This window comes from Mastomys coucha, chromosome X (assembly GCF_008632895.1).
Source record: "Mastomys coucha isolate ucsf_1 chromosome X, UCSF_Mcou_1, whole genome shotgun sequence".
NCBI lineage: Eukaryota > Metazoa > Chordata > Mammalia > Rodentia > Muridae > Mastomys > Mastomys coucha.
Window position 1 is genome coordinate 150,431,779 of NC_045030.1, and position 26,639 is coordinate 150,458,417.

Below are 26,639 nucleotides of genomic sequence, written 5' to 3' on the forward strand. Positions count from 1 at the left end.
CTGTAATTCTTTAAGGGATTTTTGTGTTTCCTCTTTAAGGGCTTCTACTTGTTTACTCCTGTTCTCCTATAATTCTTTAAGGGATTTTTGTGATTCTTCTTTAAGTGCCTATACCTGTTCACCTGTGTTCTCCTGTGTTTCTTTAAAGGAGTTATTCATGTCCTTCTTAAATTCCTCTATCACCATTGTGGGATATGATTTTAGATCCAAATCTTGCTTTTCCGGCGCTTTGGGATATCTAGGACTTGCTGTGGTGGGCATACTAGGTTCTGATGAAGCCAAGTAGTCTTGGTTTCTGTTGGTAAGATTCTTGCAATTGCCTTTCACCATTTGCTGATCTCTGGTGTTAGACGTTCGTTCTTACTATCTCTGGCTGGAGCTTGTTCCTCCTGTGGGTCTGTAAGCCTGTGTCAGCACTTCTGGGAGATCAGCTCTCCTCTGGTAAGACTGTGTGCAGAGGGCTGTGGATCAGCTGTCCCTCCTGAGTCCTGGGATCAGAGCACACCCTGGAGACAAGCTCTCTGCTTGCTGGAAAGGTGCATAGAGGGTTGTGGATCTGCTGTCCCTCTTAGTTGTAGATGGAGGTAGAAAGGATCCTGTCCCAGCTGCCCTGACACTTCTGAGGCCTGTGCCTCTGGCTGGTCCTGCCTTAGAAAGTCATTGGAGAGAAAATGGCAATCTCACCCTGAAAGTAAAATTTTAAAATTTGGCTTTTATCAAGTAATTAGTTATTGCTACATACAACATCATTCTAAAAATGCAGATCTGAAAGTTCTCCATATTTAAATTATTGCTTTCAGAACTCATGCAGTGAGTTTTCAGTCAACTTTGTGTTGTGTGGATATTTACTCTAACCCTACCTGTTTCTTAATAGACTATGGGATGGTGCTTAATAGGGGGAAAGGACTTCTCCTCAGTCTCTACTTCAGAATGGTAGCTTAGATTTGTTGCCAGAATAGCAGTATTCTCATGGTTTGGCATGGCACATATTTCTAGGCTCAGACACATCTAACAACATTCTGTTTGCTAAAATCAAATCACAAGTCCAGGTCACACTCAAGAAAGTGAGAAAATAGACCTCTGCCCCTTTAGAAAAGGACCCATGAAGGGGTGAAAACTTAAGGTCAACACCACAACCAGTCTCCCACATGCATAATGCAAGTATTACATCCACATAAAATATTAGGGGGAAAATGGTAATGCAACTAAGTAATGGTTAACTAAATGAACATGCCTAATTTTATCAAGGGAAAAATGTTCTGTGCTCATACATCATTGTAGCCAAATAGGAACTCCATCAATAGCACACTTTTACCTATCTGACCTTGAAAGATACTTCCAATATGACTGAGTTCTTCCTTTAAGAAGTGAAATGCACCTATTGAATATTTTGTCAAAGAAAACTATGTGTTGTTTTACTCAGCACAACACTGTTGGAGCTGTTATGTGATGTGCCAAATTCTGACACTTTTCGGGGTGATTCAGATACTAAAACTTTGGCAAGAAAATTCTAATACTTGAGAATTTTTTTAAGTTATCAATTTGATTGCCAAATTATTTATCTTCTTTTGTTTCTGTAGATACAATCCCAAGCACTCTACGTGTTCCCATCAGGGATACCAGACTTGAATATCAAGAGTAGTGGGACTGAGAGTTGGGAAGTTGGCTCAGAGGGTAAGTACTTGCTACAGAAACTAAAAGATCCAACTTTGAATCTCCAGAACCTGTGGCCAGACACCAGTAGTGCTTCCTGTATTTCCAGTTTTCATCTGGCAAGATGGGAAGCAGATGCAGAAGAATCCTTGGAAATTTATAAGCCAGTTGGCCTGGCATATGTAGCAAAACAAAAATGAGAGACACTGCCCCCAAAAAATAGATGATAGGACCCAGCATCTGAGGCTATCTCCTCTGAACTCCACATGCAAGCTACAGAACAAACTCCCACTATAGCATAGTGTGTTTCATGAACACACACATGAATACACACAATTTACAAAAACAATAATAGAGTAGTTAGCAACTTGTGACTTGACTAGGAGACAGAGACACAGTCTCAGCAAAACCTCTGTTTTCTTCACTTAGAATCTTCCTTGCCCGGGCCATGTAGGACACCAGACTAGGCATCTGGGGCTACCTGCCAGTTTTCACCATAATCTCCACATGTGCCTTACTCCTCCTTTAGGCCAGGTGTCAAGGTGCATTTTCAGAAGCCCACTAGAAACAAAGTCCTGGCAATTATGAAATGGGATGATCAGGTTTAAAACTATAAAGTTTTGTTTTGTTTTGTTTTGTTTTAATGAGGGGATAGTAATCTGTTTTACTACAGTGGAAGGAAGATGTAAACAATTTTATTGTGTAAGGTTTTTATTCAATTGTATAAAAAACACAAATCAGGTGCTGTATTTTAATTAATGATTTTACTTCCTGTAAATAGGAGGTGGAGGTTAAGCTATCCTGACTGAACAGATCTTAACCACAGGCTCCAAAAGTCTGTCAGAGAGAGAATATTCTGGAAGATGTTTACGTTACAGAACCAGGTTAGGCATTTGAAAACAAAACTGAACTTGGTCATATCATGGAGTGTCAGTCACATGGCTAGTTGGTCATGAGAACGTTCCCATGTCAGGTGTTTCACTCAGGTTTTACATGGTCAATTAACTCAGAGATATCCTGCTTATCATGAGCTCCTTGAAATAGGATCCATGTTTTAAGGTTATGCTTAGGACTTCCCCAGTGCATGATATGACACGTTTATAACAGATGGCCTGTTGATCAAATCTCCATGCCTCTGATTTATTTTTTGCGTCCCTATACAATAAAGCTATCTCAAAAGAAGTATGCACTGACCCCCCCTCACAGTTTGACCAGATATAGCTCAGATTCTACTTTGAGGAAGTAGCTTGTTGACTGGGAAAGCGCTTGTTTATTGCAGTCATGATAAAGGCCTTAGGCTTTTAGATTTTTTTCCCTGTGATGGGGACACCTCAGCCATCATTGGGACATTATAGAATCCCAAGGATAACAAAATGAAGTATCAGCTGTCAGATTCTTAACCAGCCTCCAAAGGTTTTGCTTAAAATGTCTTTAAAAAGTTTTTCATTTTCTCATTTCAAACCAATTAAATATTATGGGTGAAACAAATCACTCATTTGCCTCTGACCTTTTAGAAAAAAAAAAGTTTTGTTGAAATACTGTATATAGGCTCAGTCTGAGTTTGTGTGGACTATGCTTTAGTGTATTTATAAATGATGAACTTGGATTCTGAAATTAAAATTTTTATTTGTGATTTTTTTTTAAAAAAGAATCTTCCTGCCCTTCTGAAATTATGTATGTATATATATATATATGTATATATATATATATATATATATATATATATATATATATATATATATATATATGAACAATTAATGAAAAAAGAGGCCATGAATTTGAAAGAGAGCAAGGAAGGATATATGGAAGGGTTTATAGGGAGGAAAGAGAAAGGGGAAAGTATATAATTATAAAAGTAAAAAAAATTTAAAAGTAAAGAAATACATAAATTGTCCCCTCCCCAAACATCATATTTTGGTGCCAAGAAATAATGAAATTTTAATCCACAAAGCAGAAACATTGACCAATATGAACACAGCCCGACCTTGACTTTTGCTATACTGCAAGTTATAACAGAAGGGAGGTGCTTTAATGAAACCACTTAGTGGGCTAAATATGTTTCATCTGAAGCATTAGGGGTAGGGATACTGTCTGGAAAAAAATCTAAGGTAGCAAATATAAGCTGAGTAATTTCTCTGATCACTGAGGAAATTGGAGCTAGCAATACCAATGCCCTTAGACCTAGAGTTTGTAAATGAGAAGGTACATTTCCTGAAAGACAGATATTGCCCATCACTAGAGGAAGCAACACTGGTCGTCTTACTTGGGTCTTGTTTCTGAGGGCCACCTGGAGGAATGAACTACTCATCAGAGAGCATTTGTAGTTATTGCTACCTTCTCTGAGCTCAGAAAATAATAGAGGATTAATTGAAAGAGTGATATATTTATCTTCATCAAGGAAACTGTACAGAGAGAGAGATCAATAAGAACAATTTTTACCAACCACAAAAACACTGATGAAAGAATCAATTCTTAAAATCTTCAGTCAGGCCCAGAAGTAGTAACCCAGTTTCATATCAAGTAAAAACTTTACTTCTCCTTTCTTTCTCTAATACCTTCCACTTGAACTCTAGAAAGCCAATACCTCCATTTCATTAAATAATATTGGCCCTAACATTCTCTTTAACCTCTTCTACTAGCCACAGTTAGGGAAACAGAGAAAAGCATCATCCCCAAGTAAATCCCATATTTTGAGTATTACAGAGAACAGGATATTTTAATTAACAGTCTTGAGGACTTTCTAGTTATATCAGAGTATGGAGAAAAGCCATGAGATGTCCCTAGTTTTCACCTCAAACAGAATAATGTGTTTAAATGGAGAAGAAAACAGCAGGAAACAAAATTGGCTTAAAATTACACCCTACTCTTCATCCCTCTCTAATGGACAAATACAAAGACACCTCTTATGCAGAAACAAAAATAAAAAACAAATAATGGCATAATAATAGGCAGTAATAAAGCATAAAGAGAAGCAAACCTAGGGGTGAAATAAGGTGTTTTATACACAGTAGCTAGTGACAGCATTTTAGCAAACATATGAAACAGCAGAGCCAGCTTTAGAAAAGTCTGTGGGAAGAGAATTAAAGCAGAAGACCCAGGAAGTGCAAAAATGCTGAGTCAGGAATGAGTTTGGCAGTCCAAACATATATGCATATACATATGTGTATGCATATACATATGCATGCATCTATACATTTATTTAAAAGCATATGGCTAGAATACAGAGACTACGAAGTGAATGTAGATCATGAACTTGGAAAATTTATCAGGAATCTAATCTTATACAGCCATGAAAAAGGAATTAAACTTAGAATATGATTGAAATTAAGGGCTAATTTATATTCTAAAATAATTTCCTTGGTTGCTACTGCATACAGAATATAGCAAGTCACCAAGAATGGAAGCTGACTCAGTTGATAAGCCACTTGCTGCCAAGTCAACTAAAGGTGCTTACAGAATGGGAAAACATTCTGATTATGAATCTTATGTAAAGAAGGCAGATTCTTCAAAGGGTTCCTTCAGGACAGGACCAGAAACCTTATATGTTATACTGAGCATCTTACAATCACACACAGGAGAACTTATGTTCAATATGAGACTTACACGCTTCATGAAATGTATATTCTTTCATCTACCCTATAATTAATATATTTCATCTACCATTAACACCAATCAGGACATGACTAAGCAGCTCAATTTTATTATTTATATCAAGTCATTTCCCTTTTCTGATTCTCAACTTTTTCATTATTACACATTTAACTTCTTGTTTTAAAGAATTAATCTGCAGGGGCTGGAGAGATGGGTGGGTGGTTATGAGTACTTCTTGTTCTTGCAGAGGTCCTGAGTTTGGACCTCAGCTCTTATATCTGTGGCGCACAGCACTCACTCTATAACTAGAATTCCAAAAGATCAGACACCCCCTCTTCTGGCCGCCATAAGAATTGGCACTCTAGTTATGTGTATTTGTATGTGCATGTACCCCACATACAAATACACATAACTAGAAATAACAAAATGTTCAAAGAATTAGTCTTTAATACAGTGTACTATACATACATGTAATTATAACTCCTATCCCAAGTCTTCTCTAATATAAGGCAAGGATTACATTATTTTTCCCTTTAAGAAATTCTGATAGAAATTTAATTTTTCTATCCATTACCATCTTTCAGACAGTAACTAGCTGAGTCCACACTTGATGTCATTTAAACATATATCTGTCTCCTGCAACATACTTATCTGATCTGCTTTCCTAAATTATATATCTCTTAAAGCTAATGAAATATGAAGCATTTTGAGTCATCATTATGTCAACATGTGAAATTTCATGATAATAATGATATTTATGTCCAATCCATCACCTGAATGGTTTCATACAACATTCAATGCTAATAATTTTCTTACAAAGGGTAAATAGGCACCAGTGAGATAGCTTGGGAGATAAAGGCACTTCCTACCATGATCTGAGTTTGATCCCTGTGGTCCACATGGTAGAAGAAAAGAAATGACTATACATACTATGGCATGGATATATGTACAGCTGCACATATTAAATAAATGAATAAATTTTAAAATGAGTGAATAGGTAATGGTTTTATAACATAAAACAAAGAATGCATCGTAGTATGACAGTAATTTTTCCTAACCAGGGCCAAAGGAAGAAATGATGTAGTCATCAGTATAACAACAATATAGTAGAAGCATTTACCACTAGCAACTTGCACTACCACTCTCCATTTTTCTGATAGCAATGTTTTCTCATTGGAAATATTGCATTTACAGTGGAGACTTAAATTGCTAGGTGTACAAAATCTATTACTTAAAGTCTATTGGTTATTCTGGGTGATTTAAAATAACTAATAGACAGGTCAAGGTTAAATGGTTATTTGTAGTTTTTTCTCTAACTTGAGTTCCAAGTTCACAGACATGTTCATATCTATGAGTAAGACTAGAATTTAATTTGGTTGAATCTGACAATAAAGTGACAAATTCTAATCAGTTCATACTTTGCAAAAAGAAATATGTTCTAAATTTGTACACTGGGAACTAGCAAATGGTAGCTAAATCTAAGTATTTTATATTCATATTGCAAACCATTCAGTAAAAGGCACAACTCCTTAGGATTTATTAAAGTATTTATTATCACAAAATATTAACTACTATCTGTGAATTCTGCATAAAAGTATATTGCTATACTTAATTCTACAAAAAAAATAATCCGCCTATGACTCAACAGCTGTGAAGAGACACCATGACCAAGTCAACTCTGGCAACTCTTATAAAGAAAACACTGAATTGGGGCTGGCTTAGAGTTTCAGAGAATCAGTCCATCATCATCATGGTGGGAATTATGGCAGCATCCAGCAGATTCAGTCCGGGAGAAGAAGCTGAATGTTCTACATCTTGATCAGAAGGCAGCCAAAAGGAGATTGGCTTCCATCGGGAGCCAGTACGAAGCAAGGAGTAGATTAGATTCTTCACTGCAAGGGGCCTGAGCATAGGAGACCTCAAAGCCCACCTACATGGTAATGCACTTTCTTAAACAAGACTATGCCTTCTCCAATAAGGCCACACTTCCTGATAGTGCCACTCGCTATGGCTGAATATCCAAACACATGAATCTACGGAGGGGGCATACCTATTCAAATCACCATACCAATGAAACACATAATTTAGGCAGGATTTTTCATTTTTTAAACAAAAAGTGATGTAATAGACCTTAAGTTAACTTCACAATAATTGTTCCAAGTTTAGATTGTTTAACCAAACAAAACAAATTTAGATTGTTTAACAAAACAAATGGGAAAGCACATTTCCTAATTCAGCACCAGAAGAAAATCCTTTATCTTACAACAATAGAACATAATCAGGTATGGATTTCTAACTGTATGACTGCTCCCTCATTAATTTATTACCCAAATTCTTCCATGACATTCAAATTGCACTTTAAACCCCAATAAAAAAGAAAACATAAGAACAGGATCACACTGTACTATGAAAGGAAGAATAATAACGAAGTCTTTTAACCTTAAATATCCAGCTTAAGACAAGGAGCAGAGTAGGACATTTATCATCTAAATGTCACCATTTGGGTTGGTGAGATGGCAAAGCGGGTAAGAGCACTGACTGCTCTTACAAAGGTCCTAAGTTCAAATCCCAGCAACCACATGGTGGCTCAAAACTACCAGTAATAAGATCTGATGCCCTCTCCTGGTGTGTCTGAAGACAGCTACAGTGTACTTATTTATAATAATAAATAAATCTTTGGGCAGATGCGAGCAGGGACTGAGCAAGCAGAGTCTACCGGAGTGAGCAGAGGTCCTAAAAGTCAATTCCCAACAACCAGATGAAGGCTCACAACTATCTGTACAGCTACAGTGTGTACTCATATACATAAAATAAATAAATAAATCTTTTAAAAAATAAATGTCACCACTTAACACTAGCATAGAAAATATTACTTAAAAGTAATAAATGAGTTGCATTAGATGATTCCAGCCATTCTGTTAAAAGGCATCAACACATAAAATTCCTACCAGCTTGAATCTCATAGAGTCAATTGCTCTGGACATATCATTTCAAGTGATTTGGTAATTCCTTTTAACATCACAAACATAAATCTATCATGGTACATGAACTTCAATATATTTCAGTGTTTCTGGAGCTTACTAAAAATGAAAACATATCCAAGTGAAATGTATTATATACTTATTATAGCTCAAAAAAGTTGGTTCCTAACATGTAAGATAATTCTCTGTTCACTTTCCAGTACATTCTAGAAAATTTCAACTTCTAGGATCTTATTGTACTTTGGAAAGTTAGAGGCAAAACACAGTTTCAAGAATACCAGCATGTGATTATGTTAAATTCACATTGAGTTGCCATTTTTACTACTATATTCAAATAAGATCTTTTTATGGAAATGAATAAAATGTATCCCCCTTAAAAATACAGAATATGATTTGCTTTTTTGGAAAGCAAGAGCTTTGTTAAAATGTTTAACCAGTTTTATTAAAGATTAGTTATTAAAGATTAGTTACTAGTTTATATTAATAAAAGAGAATTTTCTGAAAAGTAGTACTTTTGAAAATGTAACAATGCAAATTTATTTTTAAAATATCCTACCCTAGAAGACCACCTGTGAGTCAATGTACCACAACAGTGGAACAAAGTTGTTCAAATAGAGATCCATTCAACTGAAACATTTATCCATATTACAGCATAGACCTTGAAGTAAATCCTTAAGTCAAGGTTTAAAAGCATTTTAAGACAGGTGTGCTTGCTTTATAGCTGTGTCTTCAATAGATACCTTTCCTCCCCCAAACCATTGAAGTGTAATTGAGATGTTGACTTTATAGTTTTCATTTTCCATTAGCTCTTCCATTTAAAATGTTATCATCACTGGTAATGATTATATTTTATTGGATGTGAATAATATGGTCTAGAAAGTAGGCGGAAAAGGTGAATAAGGGAGCAGTTGTTTTGATGCAGGCTTTATGCTAGAACTTACTCCCTCTTCTTGTCTGAATTGATGGCTCATTTTCCTAATCTTCCTTTAATAAGTGTTAGAAAAGTTAAAGTGATAAAGAGTGAATGCACTTCCACATAGATCACCATTTTTATATCAGTGATATCTTGAAGCATAATTTGCATAAGGTAACACCACATGGGCATGAATAATATTGAAGAAAAGATGTTATGTCTTTATACAATAAACCAGATATTATGGGCAAAGGTGTTTTTGGGGGCTCTAAAACAAGTGATAGGCACCTGAATCCTCAGGAGAACATGTCATGGGGTACCTTTCTGGTGGTGGAGAAGATAAGAGTGGTACATAATATTGCTTTATATAACACTAATAAATTAGATTAGGATGCAATATCATTTGTTGACTTTAGTATTCAAAATGCTGGCAAGAAAGTGATGGGCCAGGAGATAATTGTTCTCTAGTACCCAAATTAGAGGTATCTTCAATATGTGCAAGTATTGATATTGCTATATGCTGTTGAGGAAACCCAAGTGGCTTTCTGCTGAACTAAATGATGTAGATTTATGCATACTTCTGCTGAAGGAGCATCAGTATCCTCAGGAAGCTGACAATAATTGTATCTGTATGATACGTGTCCCATAGATAGTAATGGCATCATGGGGAGGTCTTTGATGGAAAGTGACATTTATGATGGTACATTTTGGTTGGTTCAGAAGCTTTACGGCAACAAATTTCTTCATGCACAGTACATTTCCCAGCTGTTTTATGGTGATAGTTGATATAAACCTAAAGTCTCTTTTAGACAAACATGTTCTCTTGCATCCCTGACCTGTGCAGCAGATAATGATAGAACACCATGTATACTCAATTCTAAGCACAGGATTTCTACAGCCTGGATATACATTACCTCCATGGTTTTCATATGAAGTCGCAACATTACAGCAAAAAAAGAAAAATGCTTTCACAGAATTATTCACCCATAGATTTTAATGAGCAATTGATATTAATTTACCACAGAAATTAACTAGTAAGTCATCCTTTCCCCCAAACTCTTATCTTTGTCTTATACTCCTCCCAAAGGTGTCCAGGGGTTCATTTCACCCTCAGTGGTTTATGTCCTTTGTAGTCACATCATCTTTCTTTATGTTCTTTACAAACAGGCATCTCATTCACAATTCTTGGAGCCTTAGTGTTCCTGGGAGGTTTTCTGCCTTTCTCAGAAATGAGCTTTGAATTTTTTTATTTGTGAATTTCTAAGTCGCCCAACATTCCAGAACCCTGAGCACCTGGCAACCATTAGAGTGTCAGAGCTATAGCTACTAGTGCACATATGCCAAATCTTCAGTACCCAGGACAAGGAAGTAAAGTCAGATCCCTCCAGTGATATGGCTTTAGAATCTAGAGTTTCAACTCTCTTCACCTGCTCTAACCCACAACTATAGAAAGAAGTCAGGACAGAAGTGAAAGTGTTTCATTTACTAAGGCTTCTCTTCAATAGTATAAAGGGAACTGTGAATAACTCTGAAAGCAGTTCAGAATGGTCCTAAGAGTGACTTACTTTTAAACTATCACAGATATGTAAATGGCCTTAAATCATTCACTGTAATGAGATGCCATAGTGTATATATCTGTGTACACGCATATATGTACATAACACATACATATATCTCCTGAAGGTTGTTATGATTTCATAAAAGTATTAATTTTAAATCACCCCTGTCTGCAGGAAAAGAAAATTGAATTAATCACCTAAAATTTAGTGGATATGATAACTATATTGAACTAGACATTTGCTGGTACTTGCTTAGTTTAAAGAATAAGGAGTTGAGGGAAGGGAACGATAATCAGAATATAGTGTATAGAAGGAATCTATTAAAAAGGGAAACAATATTAAGGGCATCAAGATTGCCCAATGGGTAGACACTTGCCACCAATCCTAACAACCTCAGTTTTATCTGTAGAACCCACATGGTAGAAGGAGAGAAACTGATTCCTGCAGGGTGTCATCTGATGTCCACCTATGTGCTCCCTATACACAGAAAATAAACATTAGAAGCATTTATGTCTCATCTCTAAGTATGCCTTGCCTGCAAAGAGAAACTGACTCTCAAAACTAGCAACACATCATATTCTGACTCCTGGTATCTCTATTCCTAAGAGAATAGCACCTGAATATGTTAATTTACCAACTTGTCTGTGATCTATCATACTCTGCAGGAAAGGAAGGAAGAAGGGAGAGAGGGATAGAGGGAGAGGAAAAAGAGGGAGCAAGGGAGGGAGGAGTGGAGGGAGGGAGCTGCCAACACATTAATTAATCAGAGCAAACTTTTAGGTTTCCAGAGATAGAGGTGAACATTAATAGAGTTTAAGTATTGTCTCAGAAGAGAATGTCAAGATAAGATATTAGGAACTAGGATAGGTGATCTTAGGCCATGTCTTGATGAGGCTGCCATCTAATTTGGATCATGTAAGATTTTAGGATATGATATATACAGACTCGAGAGCACAGGGAGTTAAAAAGCGAAGTGAGTTTCAACAAGGAATGTTACTCTTGTTAAATAAACTCTTAATTGGCTTGGGCTTTATTTTTATGAAAGTATTTCATGGAACAAATGGGTAAATTTATCCTCACAATTGGTTAACATAGAAACAGAAAATTATTCCCAGTCCCATTATTGTGTTACATGATGACAAAGAATTATATTGGTTTCAGTACTCAATTACCGTGTTGAAGTGATCATTCTCTTTTATTTTGGCTCTTGCAGACTAAATTGATTTTGGACTACACTGATGGTAAAAACACAACATTCAGAAAGCAAGTTATCAATACTCATCAATGCCCAACTACTGCTGCACTAGCAAAGCTACAATACACTCTGAAATTATTACTGCATCTAAGAAGATGAATGGGTTTTTGTTCCTTGTTTTATTTCACTTTATTACATGACCTACAAAGCACTCCACAGCTATATTTCCCAGCACATTAAAGATTTTTTCTGAAATTGTTCTTTTTACTTATTCTTAAATTTTGTTCCTTTTTCAAGGGCTCAGGTTCTGCTAACACATAATGGTTGCCAATTTAAGCTTAATTAAACAATGTCACTTCTTTGATACCCTCTCCCACTTCATGAACCGTTATAAGGATCTAAACAATGCTACTCTCTCTTTGGGTTTTAGTAATCCACTGGCAGCATCTTCATCTCACATGCAAATCAGTCAGTATGGGTACATCTCAAGTCACCAGAAATACATAGGCCTAACTTATTTCCACACTGACAAATGCATAGTTTCCTTTCAAACCACACCTCTCAATAAGTGTGGAAGGTTTATGTCATTTGGCATTTTGCTGGCTTAAAAATGTTTCTTTTAATAGTTTAATTAACAAATTAATTGTATATCATTATGGGACATAATGTTGTTTCAGTACACATGTGTATTGATCAACTCAAATAAGTTAGGTTGCTCATCATCTCAAACATTTATAATTTCTTCACAATGAGACTCCTTTCCAATCTAATACTTTTTATAATTTTTTAAAATTATCATTATTATTATTTAATCTTCTTTTACAGTCCAGTCTTTATCCTCCTCCCGGTCTACCGTCTGACAGTTCCTCATCCCATTCCTCTTCCTCTGTCTCCAAAAGGGTGTCCCCACCCCACCATCCCACCAGACTTCTCACTTCTTGGGATCTCAAGCCTCTCTAGAGTTAGGTATGTCATCTCTCACTCAGACCAGACCAAGCAAGGTCTGTACATGTCTGAGGCCTCATATCAGCTAGTGTATGCTGCCTGGTCGGTGGCTCACTGTCTGAGAGGTCTTGGGAGTCCAGGTTAGTTGAGACTGCTGTTCTTCCTATGGGGTTTCTCTCCTCCTCTGATTCTTCCAGCTTTCCCCTAATTCAACCACAGCTGTTCCCAGCTTCTGTCTATTGGTTAGGTATACATATCTGCATCTGACTCTTACAGTTGCTTGTTGGGTCTTTTGGAGGGCAGCCATGCTAGGCTTCTCTCTGTAAGCACACCATAGCATCAGACCTTGGAGCCTCCCCTTGAGATGGATACAAATTTGGGCCTGTTACTGAACCTCCTTTCACTCAGGCTCTTCTCCATTTTTGTCCCTGCAGTTCTTTAAAACAGGAGCAATTCTGGGTCAGAGTTTTTGATTGTGGGATGACAACCCCATCCCTCCACTTGATGTCCTATCCCTCCACTGGAGGTGGACTCTACAAGTTCTCTCTCCCCACTGTTGGGCATTTCATCTAAGGTTCCTCCCTCTAACTCTTTTATAATTACCATGAATTATATGACACAGTATTTATTATTAACTCTAATCACTGTGGAGTAGAATCTCAGAGCATATTCCTACTTTCTGACTGTAACTTTGTAACCATCAAGCAAGTTATTCCTATTCTACTTCTCGCCCTGCCCACTAGTAATTACTCTCTTCTGTTTTCTGCTTCTGTGGGCTTGGTGTTCTATTTTATTTTTAATTTTTCATGCACATGTTTTGATTATATTCTTTTCCTCTCCAGACTCCTCCAAGATACCCCTCCCTATCCACCCAACTTTATGTTATTTCTTCTCTCAAAACAAAAGAAACAAAGCAATCTAAAACAAAAAATGAGCAAAAATGGAGTCTTTTATGTCTATTTCTAATTTTATAGGCATATTATAAATGAGGCTTTTGATTATCATTTATTAATTATGTATAAAATAGATTTCACTATAACATTTCATACACATACATATTGTATTCACCCTAATATCTTCCCTTTTGTATGTTGTGTATGTATTTTCATATATGGACAGGCGCACTTGCAAGTGTGGATATATGTATGTGTAGGCTTGAAGCTGAGAGCAGATGCCCTTCACTGTTCCTACTTTAGTTTATTGAAATAGGGTTTCTCACTGAAGCTGGAGCTCACCAGTCCTACTCAGTGCATCTAGTCAGCTTGTTCCCTCCACCCAGGGATATCACTTCTGTTCCCCCAAAGATAGGAAGCTGGCATGCCTGCCCAGCTTTTACATGGGGTCTAGAGATCTGAACTCTGGTCTTCATGCTTCCATGGCAAGCACTAAGTTAGCCACTCAGCCATCTCCCAATTCCTCCATTACTCTCTCTTGTCTAGTTCATATTACCACTGATCCCTTCCCACTTCCTAACATGCCTCCATATTATATTCTTCTGTCTGTCTGTCTCTTTGTCTGCCTCTCTGTCACTGTCTCTGCCTCTCTGTCTTGGTGTGTGTGTGTGGGTGTGGGTGGGTGGGTGTGGGTGTGGGTGTGTGTGTATCCCAACTAGCTTATTCAGGGTTGCTTACAGGAGATGGGTGAGAGGGTATTTATGGGAGCATGGGCAATTAACCAGTGGCTAAAGAAAATGTCTCTCTTTCCCTCAGCTACCACTAACTGCCCAAAGACCCTTTATGAAAGGTGAGTATTTCTTTCTCTTCACTCCCCAGCAATATTAACTGCCTATAAATTCTCAAAGAGAGGCAGAATCTCATGAGCCCCTTCTCCCATCCATGATAGATCATCGAAGGGTCAAATCTCGTGCAAGACTTTTGCAGGTAATCACAGTCGCTGTGTAATGGTAATATCAGGTTCAGGAGACAACATTCCACATGAATCCACCTGTTCCTCAACTCTTAAGTTCTTTCCATCATCACTCCTCGACTATGTTCTATGAACTTTGGAAAGCTTTGTTTACTTTTTGAGACAGGATAATTTTTTTGTATATTTTATTAGATATTTTCTTTATTTACATGTCATATGATTTCTCCTTTCCCAGTTTCCCCTCCAAAAAATAAAAATAAAACAAAAAACAAAAAAAAAACAACAAAAAAAACCCCTGTTCCCTCCCCCCTCCCCCTGCTCGCCACCCTACCCTCTCCCGCTTACTAGCCCTGATATTCCCCTACACTGGGGCACAAAACCTTCACAGGGTCAAGGGCCTCTCCTCCCATTGATGACCTACTTGGCCATCCTCTACTATACACATGCTGCCGGAGCAATCAGTCCCACCTTGTGTACTCCTTGGTTGGTGTTTTAGTCCCTGGGAGCTCTGAAGGTACTAGTTAGTTCCTATTGTTATTCATCCTAAGGGACTACAAACCCTTCAGCTCATTCAGTCCTTTCTCTAACTCCTTCATTGGGGACTCTGTACTCAGTTCAATGGATGGCTGTGAGCCTCTACATCTGTATTAGTCAGGTACTGTTAGAGCCTCTCAGGAGACAGCTATATCAAGCTGGATTGTCCTTCCTTCAGTCTCTGCTCCACAGTTAGTCTCTGCAACTCCATCCATGGGTATTTTGTCCCCCCTTTTAAGAAGGAATGAAGTGTCCACATTTTGGTCTTCCTTCTTCTTGAGTTTCTTGTGGTTTGTGGGTTGTTCTTCATGTATTCTGAACTTCTGGGCTAATATCCACTGATCAGAGAGTGCATACCATGTGTGTTCTTTTGTGACTGGGTTACCTCATTCAGGATGATATTCTCCAGATCCATCCATTCCCCTAAAATTTTCATAAATTCATTGTTTCTAATAGCTGAGTAGTACTCCATTGTATAGATATACCTCATTTTCTGTATCCATTCCTCTGTTGAGGGACATCTGGGTTGTTTCCAGTTTCTGACTATTATAAATAAAGCTGCTGTGAACATGGTGGAGCATGCGCCCTTATTACATGCTAGAGCATCTTCTGGGTATATGCCATGAGTGGTATAGCTGGGTCCTCTGGTAGAACTATGTCCAATTTCAAGAGGAACTGCCAAACTGATTTCCAGAGTTGTTTGCCAGCTTGCAATCCCACCAGCAATGAAGAAGTATTCCTCTTTCTCCACAACTTCTCTGCTGTTGAGACAGGATCTTATTGCACCATGGCCAGCCTCAAAATCTCTATGACCTTCAACTCAGGATCTTCTTGCCTCTACCTTGCAAGTGTTGGAATTTTAAACTCTATCACCACCCATGGCTTATGTATTGTTAGAGATAGAACCCAGTATCTAGTACAGGGTAGCAAGCACTCTACCAAATGAGCTACAACTTTATTCCAACTTTTGCTTTAAAGTAATGGAAATCTCATTACTACAAATAAGTAATTGCAGTTTCTAGTTCAGAAATCCCACCTCCTGGAAATGTCCTCTGTCTTAGTTAGGGTTTCTATTTTTGCAACAAAACATCACAATGGCTGGGCAGTGGTGGCACACGAATTTAATCCCAGCATTTGGGAGGCAGAGGCAGGTGGATTTCTGAGTTCAAGGCCAGCCTGGTCTACAAAGTAAGTTCCAGGACCGCCAGAGATACACAGAGAAACCCTGTCTCGGAAAAAAAAGAAAAAAAAAAACATCAACAACAACCAAAAAGGAAATCACAATGACCAAAAAGCAAGTAGGGAAGGAAAGGTTTTATTTGGCTTACACTTTTACATTGTAGTATATCATTGAATGAAGTCAGGACAGGAACTCAACAGTAGGAATCTGGAGGGGTATTGTTTACTGACTGGGTTTGAATGGCTTGCTTAGCCTGCTTTCTTATAAAACCCAAAACCACCAGTCCAATAATCTCACCACCCACAATGGATTAGACCCTCCCCCATCAACCACTAATTAAGAGAATGCCTTAGAGCCAGACCTTATGGAAGCATTTTCTCAGTAGAGGTTGCCTTCTTTCAGATAACTCTAGTCTGTGTGTCAAGTTGACATCCAGCACACCATAGCCAAAATGAATATCTCTGGTGGGAAAATTTGCTTGTTTTGAGTGGTGAAATCTAACCTGAAAGCCCTTAGTCTTAGTAATTATTATTGGGTAAAACTGTTGATAACATTAAAGGTATTGACCTTACATTTATCCTCAGATTTAAGAATGCATCGTGCTATGCTTGAAAAGTTGTCTTTACTATTAATCTTTATTTAGTCCCTTTAAACAAACAAAAAAAATTAAATTGGTTTCCATTCAGCAATCTCTGTTAGGGCATAGTGGCTCTATCCTTCAATTCTGTTGCTCTTAAAGGTTGCAAGACCTAACATTCAATTGTCAAAAGGGAGATTCAGTATCTGTCAGGCTGTAACAGAGATTGGATAAAGAAAGGTTTAGGATTGGAGATTTAAAGAGATGAACCTTTTAAAATTGCTTGGATTTATGGATGTCTATTAGAATGTGGCTGCCTCTTAAAACAAAAGAATAAAATCTAAATGGAATTGACAATGAAGAGCTACATATTGCACAATGAAGGAGTATGAACATGCACAATTAATAGCACGAAACAGGCTGAAACGTCCCCCTTTAAGCCACATGCCATCTGGCTCAGAAGCAGTCATTCTACTAGACTGACACCAAAGGTCGAAAGGAGCGAGAGCCGTATGTCCCACTGCCAGGCTCCTGGATTTTATTTCTCATTTAAGGGAATCTGATCTGTCATTCCTCTGGCTCCTGTGGGCTTTAAATTCACATAATCAACATATCACTGCCAGAGACTTAGTAATAGCTGAGGCAGTTTAAAGGTGAGTGGAGAATAATCATACTCCCATGCCAGATGCCTTCAGTTCAGCAAAGAAATAAAATGTCCATCTCTGGCTCCAAATGTAAGGCAAATTAGCCTGTGTGAAGGAGCTCGTGCCTCTCTTCTCAAATGAGCTAGTAGCTAAATTTTCCTTCCTGGGAGGGTTGGCCCTTCACAGAAGGTTAGAGCAGTTGTTCTCCAAATGTGGTTCTCGGGACTCTGAGGGTTCTTAAGGCCCTTCCTAAGGGGCCTAAAGGTCACAACTATTTTAATAATAATACCTCCATTTGCCTGTTTCACTGTTTGACATTTGCAGGGTGAAGGAGGGTAGAGTGTGAGTCAAAGCAACAATATCAAGTTATATGGATGGAAGCTACACGGGAAAGGGGGAACACAAGTTTTGTTTAAGAATATTCTTGATGGGGCTCTAAAGATTGTTTATTTCCTTATATCTGAATCCTGAATTATATATCCTGTTCATATTTTGTGTTTGCTTCTCTTCACAAATGAGCTAGTAGCTACATTTAAATCCTAGAAGTAAATGCATAATGCTTGTTTCACTACTTGCTAAACTATGATGATTTTATATTTTTATTTGTGTTTGAGCTTTCAGAATTTTAACTTTTTATTACTTAATGTATTCATTTACATAAATAATCCTTCCTTTCTTTCAAGTCCCTCCCTCACACCTCCCCACTCCCTATACCCCCTCCCTTTCTCCTCATAGAAGAAGAGACCTGCCATGGATTAATAAAAATGGCTATTTTAAGGAAAAGCATTTATGTTCTCAATTTAGCTGGAAGGAAAGTTGTCTTGTCTTTTTCATGGATGTTACTTTTATATGAACGAATTGACAAATTGTGGCAAAATTGAGTATTTTTCAAAAATAAACTAAGGCCAGGTGGTAGTGCACGCCTTTAATCCCAGCACTCAAGAGACAGAGGCAGGTAGATCTTTGAGTTAAAGACCAGCTTGGACTGGATAGAGCTCCAGGACAGCTAGGGCTACACAGAGAAACCCTGTCTAGAAACAAAAACAAAACAAAAACTAAGTAATCCAGTCACTTCAAATAAAATAAACAACAAAATTTATTACCAAGGTTTAAATCAAAGTTTTACAAAGAAAATTGGAATTTTGATAATCTTGTATCTGCAATCATGAGTGCAACAGCTTCCAAGCACTAAAGATTTATCTGATGAGTGATGATTAATAATGAGCTTAATTCTTTTGAAGTTTTATGGTGAAATGTGCCAACATTTGGAAGATCTGTATAAAGCAAACAACCAATATTTTCCAAATATCTATTTACTTGGTACTAGAAAAACAGGAAGGATTATATTTCCCATTTTAGGCCAAAAATAGTGACAGAATGAAAATTCTGATTTTATACTTCAAAATCCATATTGAAACTTACCTTGTTGCATCTTGGTTTACAGTTTCAAAGAACAATATCCATAGTTACTCAAAAGACTAATCAGATATCCTTCCTTCTCCTTTTCTAATAAATGTCAATACAAACTTGGGTTTTCTTGCTCTGTTTCACCAAAAATTAATGTTTGATGCTCTGGGGAAGGGCAATGCCTGGGGAAGGCACTCTCAGAGGTGAAGAAAATGGGGATGGAGTGAAGAACTCAGGGAAGGGGGACCAGCAGAAGGCAACATTTGGGATTTAAATAAAATAATTAATTTTTAAAAATTATTTTTAAAAGACATTAAATTCAAAATCAGGTATGAGGATCCAACCATCTTCTACTGAGCATTAAAGAAACTAGAAAAAATAAACCAAGATGTCTCTGGAAGCATATAATCCCAACTATCAGGGAGGCTGAGGTAGGAGGATCACAAGTTCAAGGCATGCTAAGATTATAGAGTGAGTTCAAGGCCAGCCTGAGAAACTGAGACCCTATCTCAAAATATCTGGTGATATAGCTACGGGGCAGAGTTCTTGCCTAGCAAGAGTAAAGCCCTAAGTTCAGTGCAAACTACCACAGAAATATAAAAATCAATAAATAAAACAGAAGCTGGTAAAAGGGTCGGTGGTTATTTTCTGGTATCCACAGGTTGTCTTCAAACCTCCACACACATACAGGCTTAACAAATTCATAAAAGCTTTTGCATATTATAGTACTTTTAAAAATTCTTTCAATGAATGACATGCATACAAAATTTTTGACAATAAAAAGATAGCAAACTGATCCTCAACTTGAAATACACTGAGAAGCACTGCACAGTTTAGTATAGACAATATAAACTGTAAACATTGCAAACTCAGTGCCTCCAGAATGGATGCTGTGTGGAATGATACTTTTAAGACCATGACCATCAAACTATTTAAAATAAAACTCTAATCACTAATGTCTTTTAAGAGTTCATGAGGCAGGAAAGATGGCAGCTTTACTCCACAGCTATAGACCATCAGTACCTGCTTTCAATATTTCTGTGGCTTTTCCAGATTCTCTTAACTCTAAGGTGTCCTACTTGGAGAAAAAGAACAGAGAGGTCTTTTTTATAATACTAAGGCCAGTTATGAAAAGGGGTTAGCAATAAATAAAAGGAAAAGAAGGTTTAAATGTGGGAGAGCCTAGGTGAATTACTCAATGGCAAATAAAGCCAAGGAAGCTTGTGGCTGAAAAGCTGGACATAGTGGTGCACTTATAATCTCAATGCTGGGGAAACAGAGACAAGGGAAGAGACAAGGTTTACTGGCCTGCTGAGCCTAGTCAAAACTGTGAGCACTGGGTACCAATGAAAGAACCTGGCTCAAAAACAAAAATGGAACACTCCCAGGAGTAACAATCAAGGCTCTCCTTTGGCATGCACCTGTGTGTGAGAGAGAGGAGGCGGGAAGGGAGAAGGGAAGAGAGAGCACACATAAGTGCACACAGAGAGTCAGAAAGGAAGTCGGGAGCACGAAAGGTGCACATTCTCCACCTGGAGAACAGAAGGGCAGGACTCATGATGATGAGATAGTTGTCTTTAGTTACAGAAAGGACTGTGCTGGAGAGAGGAAACTTGGTTCTCCTCCCATCTGTCCAAAGGCAGACCAAGGGCTTAGTTACAGCATTGGAGATTTACATAACATCAAAGAACTTCTTGAACAAATATAGAAATGGGTTTCAGAGGGTTTTCATGTAATTGCCTTTTCACTAGATGGCTAAAAATAGTATAGTTTCTTAACAGCCAGAAGACCAGGAGGTATTCTGTGGACAAGCAGGAAATAAGCTTTGCTTGTCACCCATCTTCTTGGACAATTTCATAAACACACACACACACAAACACACACACACACATATATACATATACACATACATATTATATATATACATATATATATAATATATATATATAAGTTAATAAAGCCATTGACCCAGTGGCCACCAGCACACTTAGAGTTATAATAATTCCAAAAGCCATAGAGGCAATTTCTGACAAAATGATATCCCAGGCAGTCTCAAAATTGTTTCTTTAACTAAAGGGTTGCATGGATGGTTTTTAATTAGGATGGATTAATGCAGTGTTCCCATCTATAGAAACCTAAATTAAAAGGAAGGAAAAGCAATGATGTAATTTGCAGGGGGAAATAGCCTCTTCACCCTCTCATTGCTAAATATAACTCTGAGAAAGAGGGAAATTTGTATAAAAATATTGTCATTCACTATATACCCTAATAATTTTTGTATTTAAAACCTCAAAGATGTCACATAGCTTTACAGTGTTTGAAGGCATATATATCATGTGCATGTCTATGCATATAATCATGCACATGCACAGATTGTATATGACAGTATTTGTATATATACATATACATATATTTATACGTATAAATATATATATACATATACATTTATACATATATATACATATATATATATATGTATATATATATACACACACCCTGCTTTTTCAGTTTCCACAATGTCATTATCAGAGGATTATTCAGGTAAATTATCTATGTCCTCCCTTCTACTTCATTTGGTAAAAGCAGGAATCTTGCACATTAATATATAAGATAACCTTCATAAGCCTACACTATAAAATGTGTCCTTGGATTTTTATTCTAAGAAGCTAGAAGAAGCAATTGGAAGGCTTTTTTTTTTCCTTTGTCACAGCATCATCATTTGATGTATCCAACTGTAGCAAAGCATTAAAGAGGAAAAGACAGAAATAAAACTGAATGCTTTTTATCATCAAAGAAGAACCCTACCAACTTTTACTAGGAAAAAAAAAAGACCATGTCCACACATTAATTCCAGACCCATCAATTACCAATTCTTGTCAGAAAAATTCTGTCTTGATGATTCTCACATCTGTCCTCACTTGTCTCTCCCAAACCATCATCAAATCCTATCTCATAAGCATTACTTCAACAGCCTCCTAGCTGAAACCCCAGCCTTTAGCCTCCTTTGTCTCCAACTACTCTCTCTCATACTACCATCAACACGTGTTGATTAAACAGAAAACAAATCATGTCGACAATTCAATTTAAATTATTCATTTGTTCACAGATGCCTACAAGAACCAAACAAATTCAACATTTTAGTATTTGCTAGCTAGTTAGAAATTAGCAGACTCACAGATCATTGAAGATTGATCCATCCTCCCTAATCAGTTTTGGGTCCCACCTCCTGTGTCATGGATAATACATTAATTTAAGAAAAGGGAAGTATCTCAATTGACCCTTTTTAGAATTTGAAATACCATGTGAAAAGAGGGAAGAGACAAGTACACTAGCCTGGCCAGAGTTTAATCATTGCAACCCAAGTAAAAAAGCCAGATAAAATGGCATTCATCTGTAATTCTAGCACTCTTTCATCAAGGCAGGAGGCAGAATAGTAGGCCAGAAGCTCACAGACCAGCTAGCCTAAGGTTTGCAGAGCAGTAGCTGAAATAAGAAAGATTGAAAAGGAGAACCAACTTCCCAAAAGTTGTCCTTTGACCTCTACCTATACATACACATGAACAGACAGACCCTCATTTGCATACACACACACTCAATTAACATTTTTTAAGGATTTATTTTATGTGTATGAGTGTTTGTCTGGATATTTGTACATGTACCCCATGTATGTCTGGTGCGTGTCAAGGGCAGAAGAAGGTATCACTTCCCCTGAAACTGAAATTATAGATGGTTGCGAGCCACCATGTGGGTGTTATGAACAGAACCCCAGGCCTATGCAAGACCAGAAAATATTAACTGCCAAACCACCTCTTCATCCTCATAATTTTTTTTTAAAAAAGAAGGATATTTCCTCCTGGTAAACATGGCTGTTTTATACATTTATTTTATTTTTTATTTAATTCTTTTTAACCTACTTTGTTATATGATTTTGATCAAAAGAACAGGATCCAAGTTAGGGCTTTGGCCCTGGGTTCAGACATGAGATTATAAACTTAAGAGATCCTAAGATTATTATCTAACTATGGGGGACTTTTGGGTAAAGAACAAAGCCATAGAATTGCCTCCTTCCTTAAGAGTTCACCCAAATAAACCTGTCAGTCATCTGAAGAGGAAAGTACCCCTCAAGAAAGCTATCTGTTCTAGAGATCATAGGAAAACAGGATGAAGTACAACTAAGCATTGTAGGTCAGCACAATGGTTTCTCTGAAAGTAGGTTGCCCCGTGAGGATGTTCTCCTCCTTTGCAATAAGTGGTCTTTTTGGTCATTGCTCAGTCTCACCCTTTGAAAATGTCTCATTTCATTATGTAGTCAGCCCGAATGGCTTCTACACTACACCTGTCTGAAATCATTTAACAGAAATTACAAGGATCAGGGAACTGAGAATCCAGAGTGCTATCCAAGAAACAATGCCACTTCAGGGCTGTTCCTATCAGGCACATCTGCCAAACTTTTGCTTATCACTAGCCACTTCTCTGCCACTCTTCAAACTCTCACTTCAGTTTCCCAGTGGTGTTATTTTGGTTTTTGTTGTTTTCTTGACTATACTTTCTGCAAGGCTGAATTCTCTGTCCAAACTCTCAGCTCTCTACTTGCTTTCCTGGCTACCTACCATTCATGCTAGAAAACTCTGCTCTAAGGATACAGGTGACTGAGCACTGGCATGCTTGTTTAATATAGACAAAGTCCAGTGGTTCCATCCCAGCAGCACAGAAACAAACAAAACACTAATGTTCTCTTTTATGTTTTCCAGGAAAGCTAGGTCCTCACACCAAGTCTAGTATCTTACCTGCATTTCATTAACAAGTGTGAGACTGCCTAAGAATGTCAACAAAATTAGTGCCCAAATGAGAGGGAAAATATTCTCGAAAGAATTCAATACTCATTATTTCCTTTAAAAGTTTCGAAGAAGTTACTATTTGGAACAAAAATCAGAACTTATTGGAGTTTGTGTTTCTGTTCATTTAAAAATATTATTGGTGAAGTATAGTGTAGAGTAGCTATTTCCTCCTAGCTTAACATGACAATCACCATCATGAAACAGAGATGTTGTGGTCATCTATAGAACTTTATCATTAAATACAGTGAGCAGCTAAGTCTATGGTAAAGAAATTGAGACTATTAACTAGTGAAAGGATTGAAATCCGAGACACCAGTCACCATTCTCTCATGTCCATAGTATTGCTGTATAGGAGGTGGAAGGTGGGAAGTTTTTACTGATGTAGGTTTCCTCTAGTCAGATACGCTGGGAATGAGACTTCCTGGTGATATATTTTTACGATGTCCATGTTCTTGTGAATAATCATGAGAAACATATTGCTTCCCCAATGTAGACCTGGATGGAATCCTTTCTTTGGTCTGTTGGTACCCTTTTGGGCTGGGATAAATAGATACATATCTTTACAGCTCCCACAAGAAAACTCACACAGTAACATATGTAAGTGAGATCATGAAGTATGTTCTGTTGCTTTGTTTATGTTTGTGAGAAACATTACAGCTCCCACAAGAAAACTCACACAGTGACACATATGTAAGTGGGATCATGAAGTATGTTCTGTTGTTTTGTTTATGTTTGTGAGAAACATAATGCTGCATGCAACTGTAATTTGTTAATTGCATAGTCCTTATTTGCTTTATTCTGATGCTAATAGGCATTTGAATCCTTCCCAATTTTAGGCTCTTGAAAATGGTGTTTCTACATTTCTGACAATCATAACTGAATACTTCATTCAGGTATATATTAGGTTGAACAATAAAAATTTGACATATTCAGCCATTTTTTTGCCTAGTAAAATGACAACTAGAAATGGAATAGCAGGATCATAAGATGCATGTTTATTCCTTGTTGGAGATATTGTCAAATACGTTACTGGTTCTCTTTTTGGCCTTCTTGTTAAGCTCTGTCAGAGGAATTCAAAAAAGATACAGAATGTAATGTTGGATATAGCTTATTACATAACAACATAAGGCACTTTCAACAGTTAGAGTAGTCAGTGAGCAAAGTGGCATTGCAAAAGGGGAAAACATTCCTCATGGGTGAGAGTAGACAATGGCCAGAGAAATCATTGTCCTGAAATAAATAGTCAGGCTTTATACAATTTCTCTCAAAGGCTGAGAACAGATTTGTCATTCAAGTGATTGACAGACCCATCTAGATTAACTCTTTTAAAGATTTATTCTCTCTTCTCCTGTCTTCTCTCTTCTTCCTCCCTCCCTCCCTCCCTCTCTCCCCATCTCTCTGGCCCATTGTGTATGTGTGTATGCACGTGTGTGTGTGTGTGTGTGTGTGTGTGTGTGTGTGTGTGTGTGTGTGAGAGAGAGAGAGAGAGAGAGAGACAGAGACAGAGACAGAGACAGAGACAGAGACAGAGAGAGAGTATGTGTCCTCAGAGGCCAGAAGAAAGCATCAGATCCCCTAGAGCTGGAGTTACATGTATTTGTGAGCCATCCAACAGGGGTGCTGGGAACTTTATTTTGGGCCTCTGTAAGAGCAGCAAGCCTTCTTAACCACTGAGCTATTTATCCACGTACTAGGTTCACCCTTAAGGAAAGAAACAATGATATGTCTTTGTTCTTAACCAGAAAGCCCCTGGTATATATCAACTTTGTAATCTTTGGCAGTACAGAAAGTCATATCTCAATACAAAGCCAGAATTATAACTCACATCTAATTGTTTTAGCCAAAAATCATATCACAGAAGAGATTTTTTTAAGGAAGAAGAATACAAAAAGAAATCTATAAAAATAGTCCTGCTTTACAAGAAAGCCTTCTCATAATGGAGCTCAAGAAAGTTCTGCTGTCTTCCCCTTCTTTCCCCTTGTTTTCTCTAATATTTACCATTTCAGATGTTACTTTAAACCTTAAAGAAAATTAAAAACAATGGCTTCATAAAATTCTTAGGTAAATGGATGGAACTAGAAGATATCATCCTGAGTGAGATAACCCAAACACAAAAGAACACACATGGTATGGACTCACTGATAAGTAGATACTAGCCCAGAAACTCTGAATACCCAAAATACAATTCACAGACCACATGAAGCTCAAGAAGAACGAAGACCAAAGAGTAGGTCCATAGGTCCTTCTTAGAAAGGGGTCAAAATACCCAAGGGAGAAAATACAGAGACAAAGTGTGGAGCAGAGACTGAAGGAAAGACTATGCAGAGACTGCCCCACCTGAGAATCCATCCCATATACAGACACCAAACCCAGACACTATTGAGAATGCCAAGAACTGTTTGCTGACAGGAGCCTGATATAGCTGTCTCCTGAGAGGCTCTGCCAGAGCCTGACAAATACAGAGGTGGATGCTTGCACCTACCATAGGACTGAGTACAGGGTCCCCAATGAAGGAGCTAGAGAAAGGACCCAAGGAACTGAAGGGTTTGCAGCCCCTTAGGATGGACAACAATATGAAATCAATCAGTACCCCCAGAGCTTCCAGGGACTAAACCACCAACCAAAGAGTACACATAGTGGGACCCATGGCTCCAGCTGCATATGTAGCAAAGGATGGCCTTGTTGGGCATCAATGGGAGGAGAGGCCCTTGGTCCTTTGAAAGCTTGATGCCCCAGTGTAGGGGAATGACAGGCCA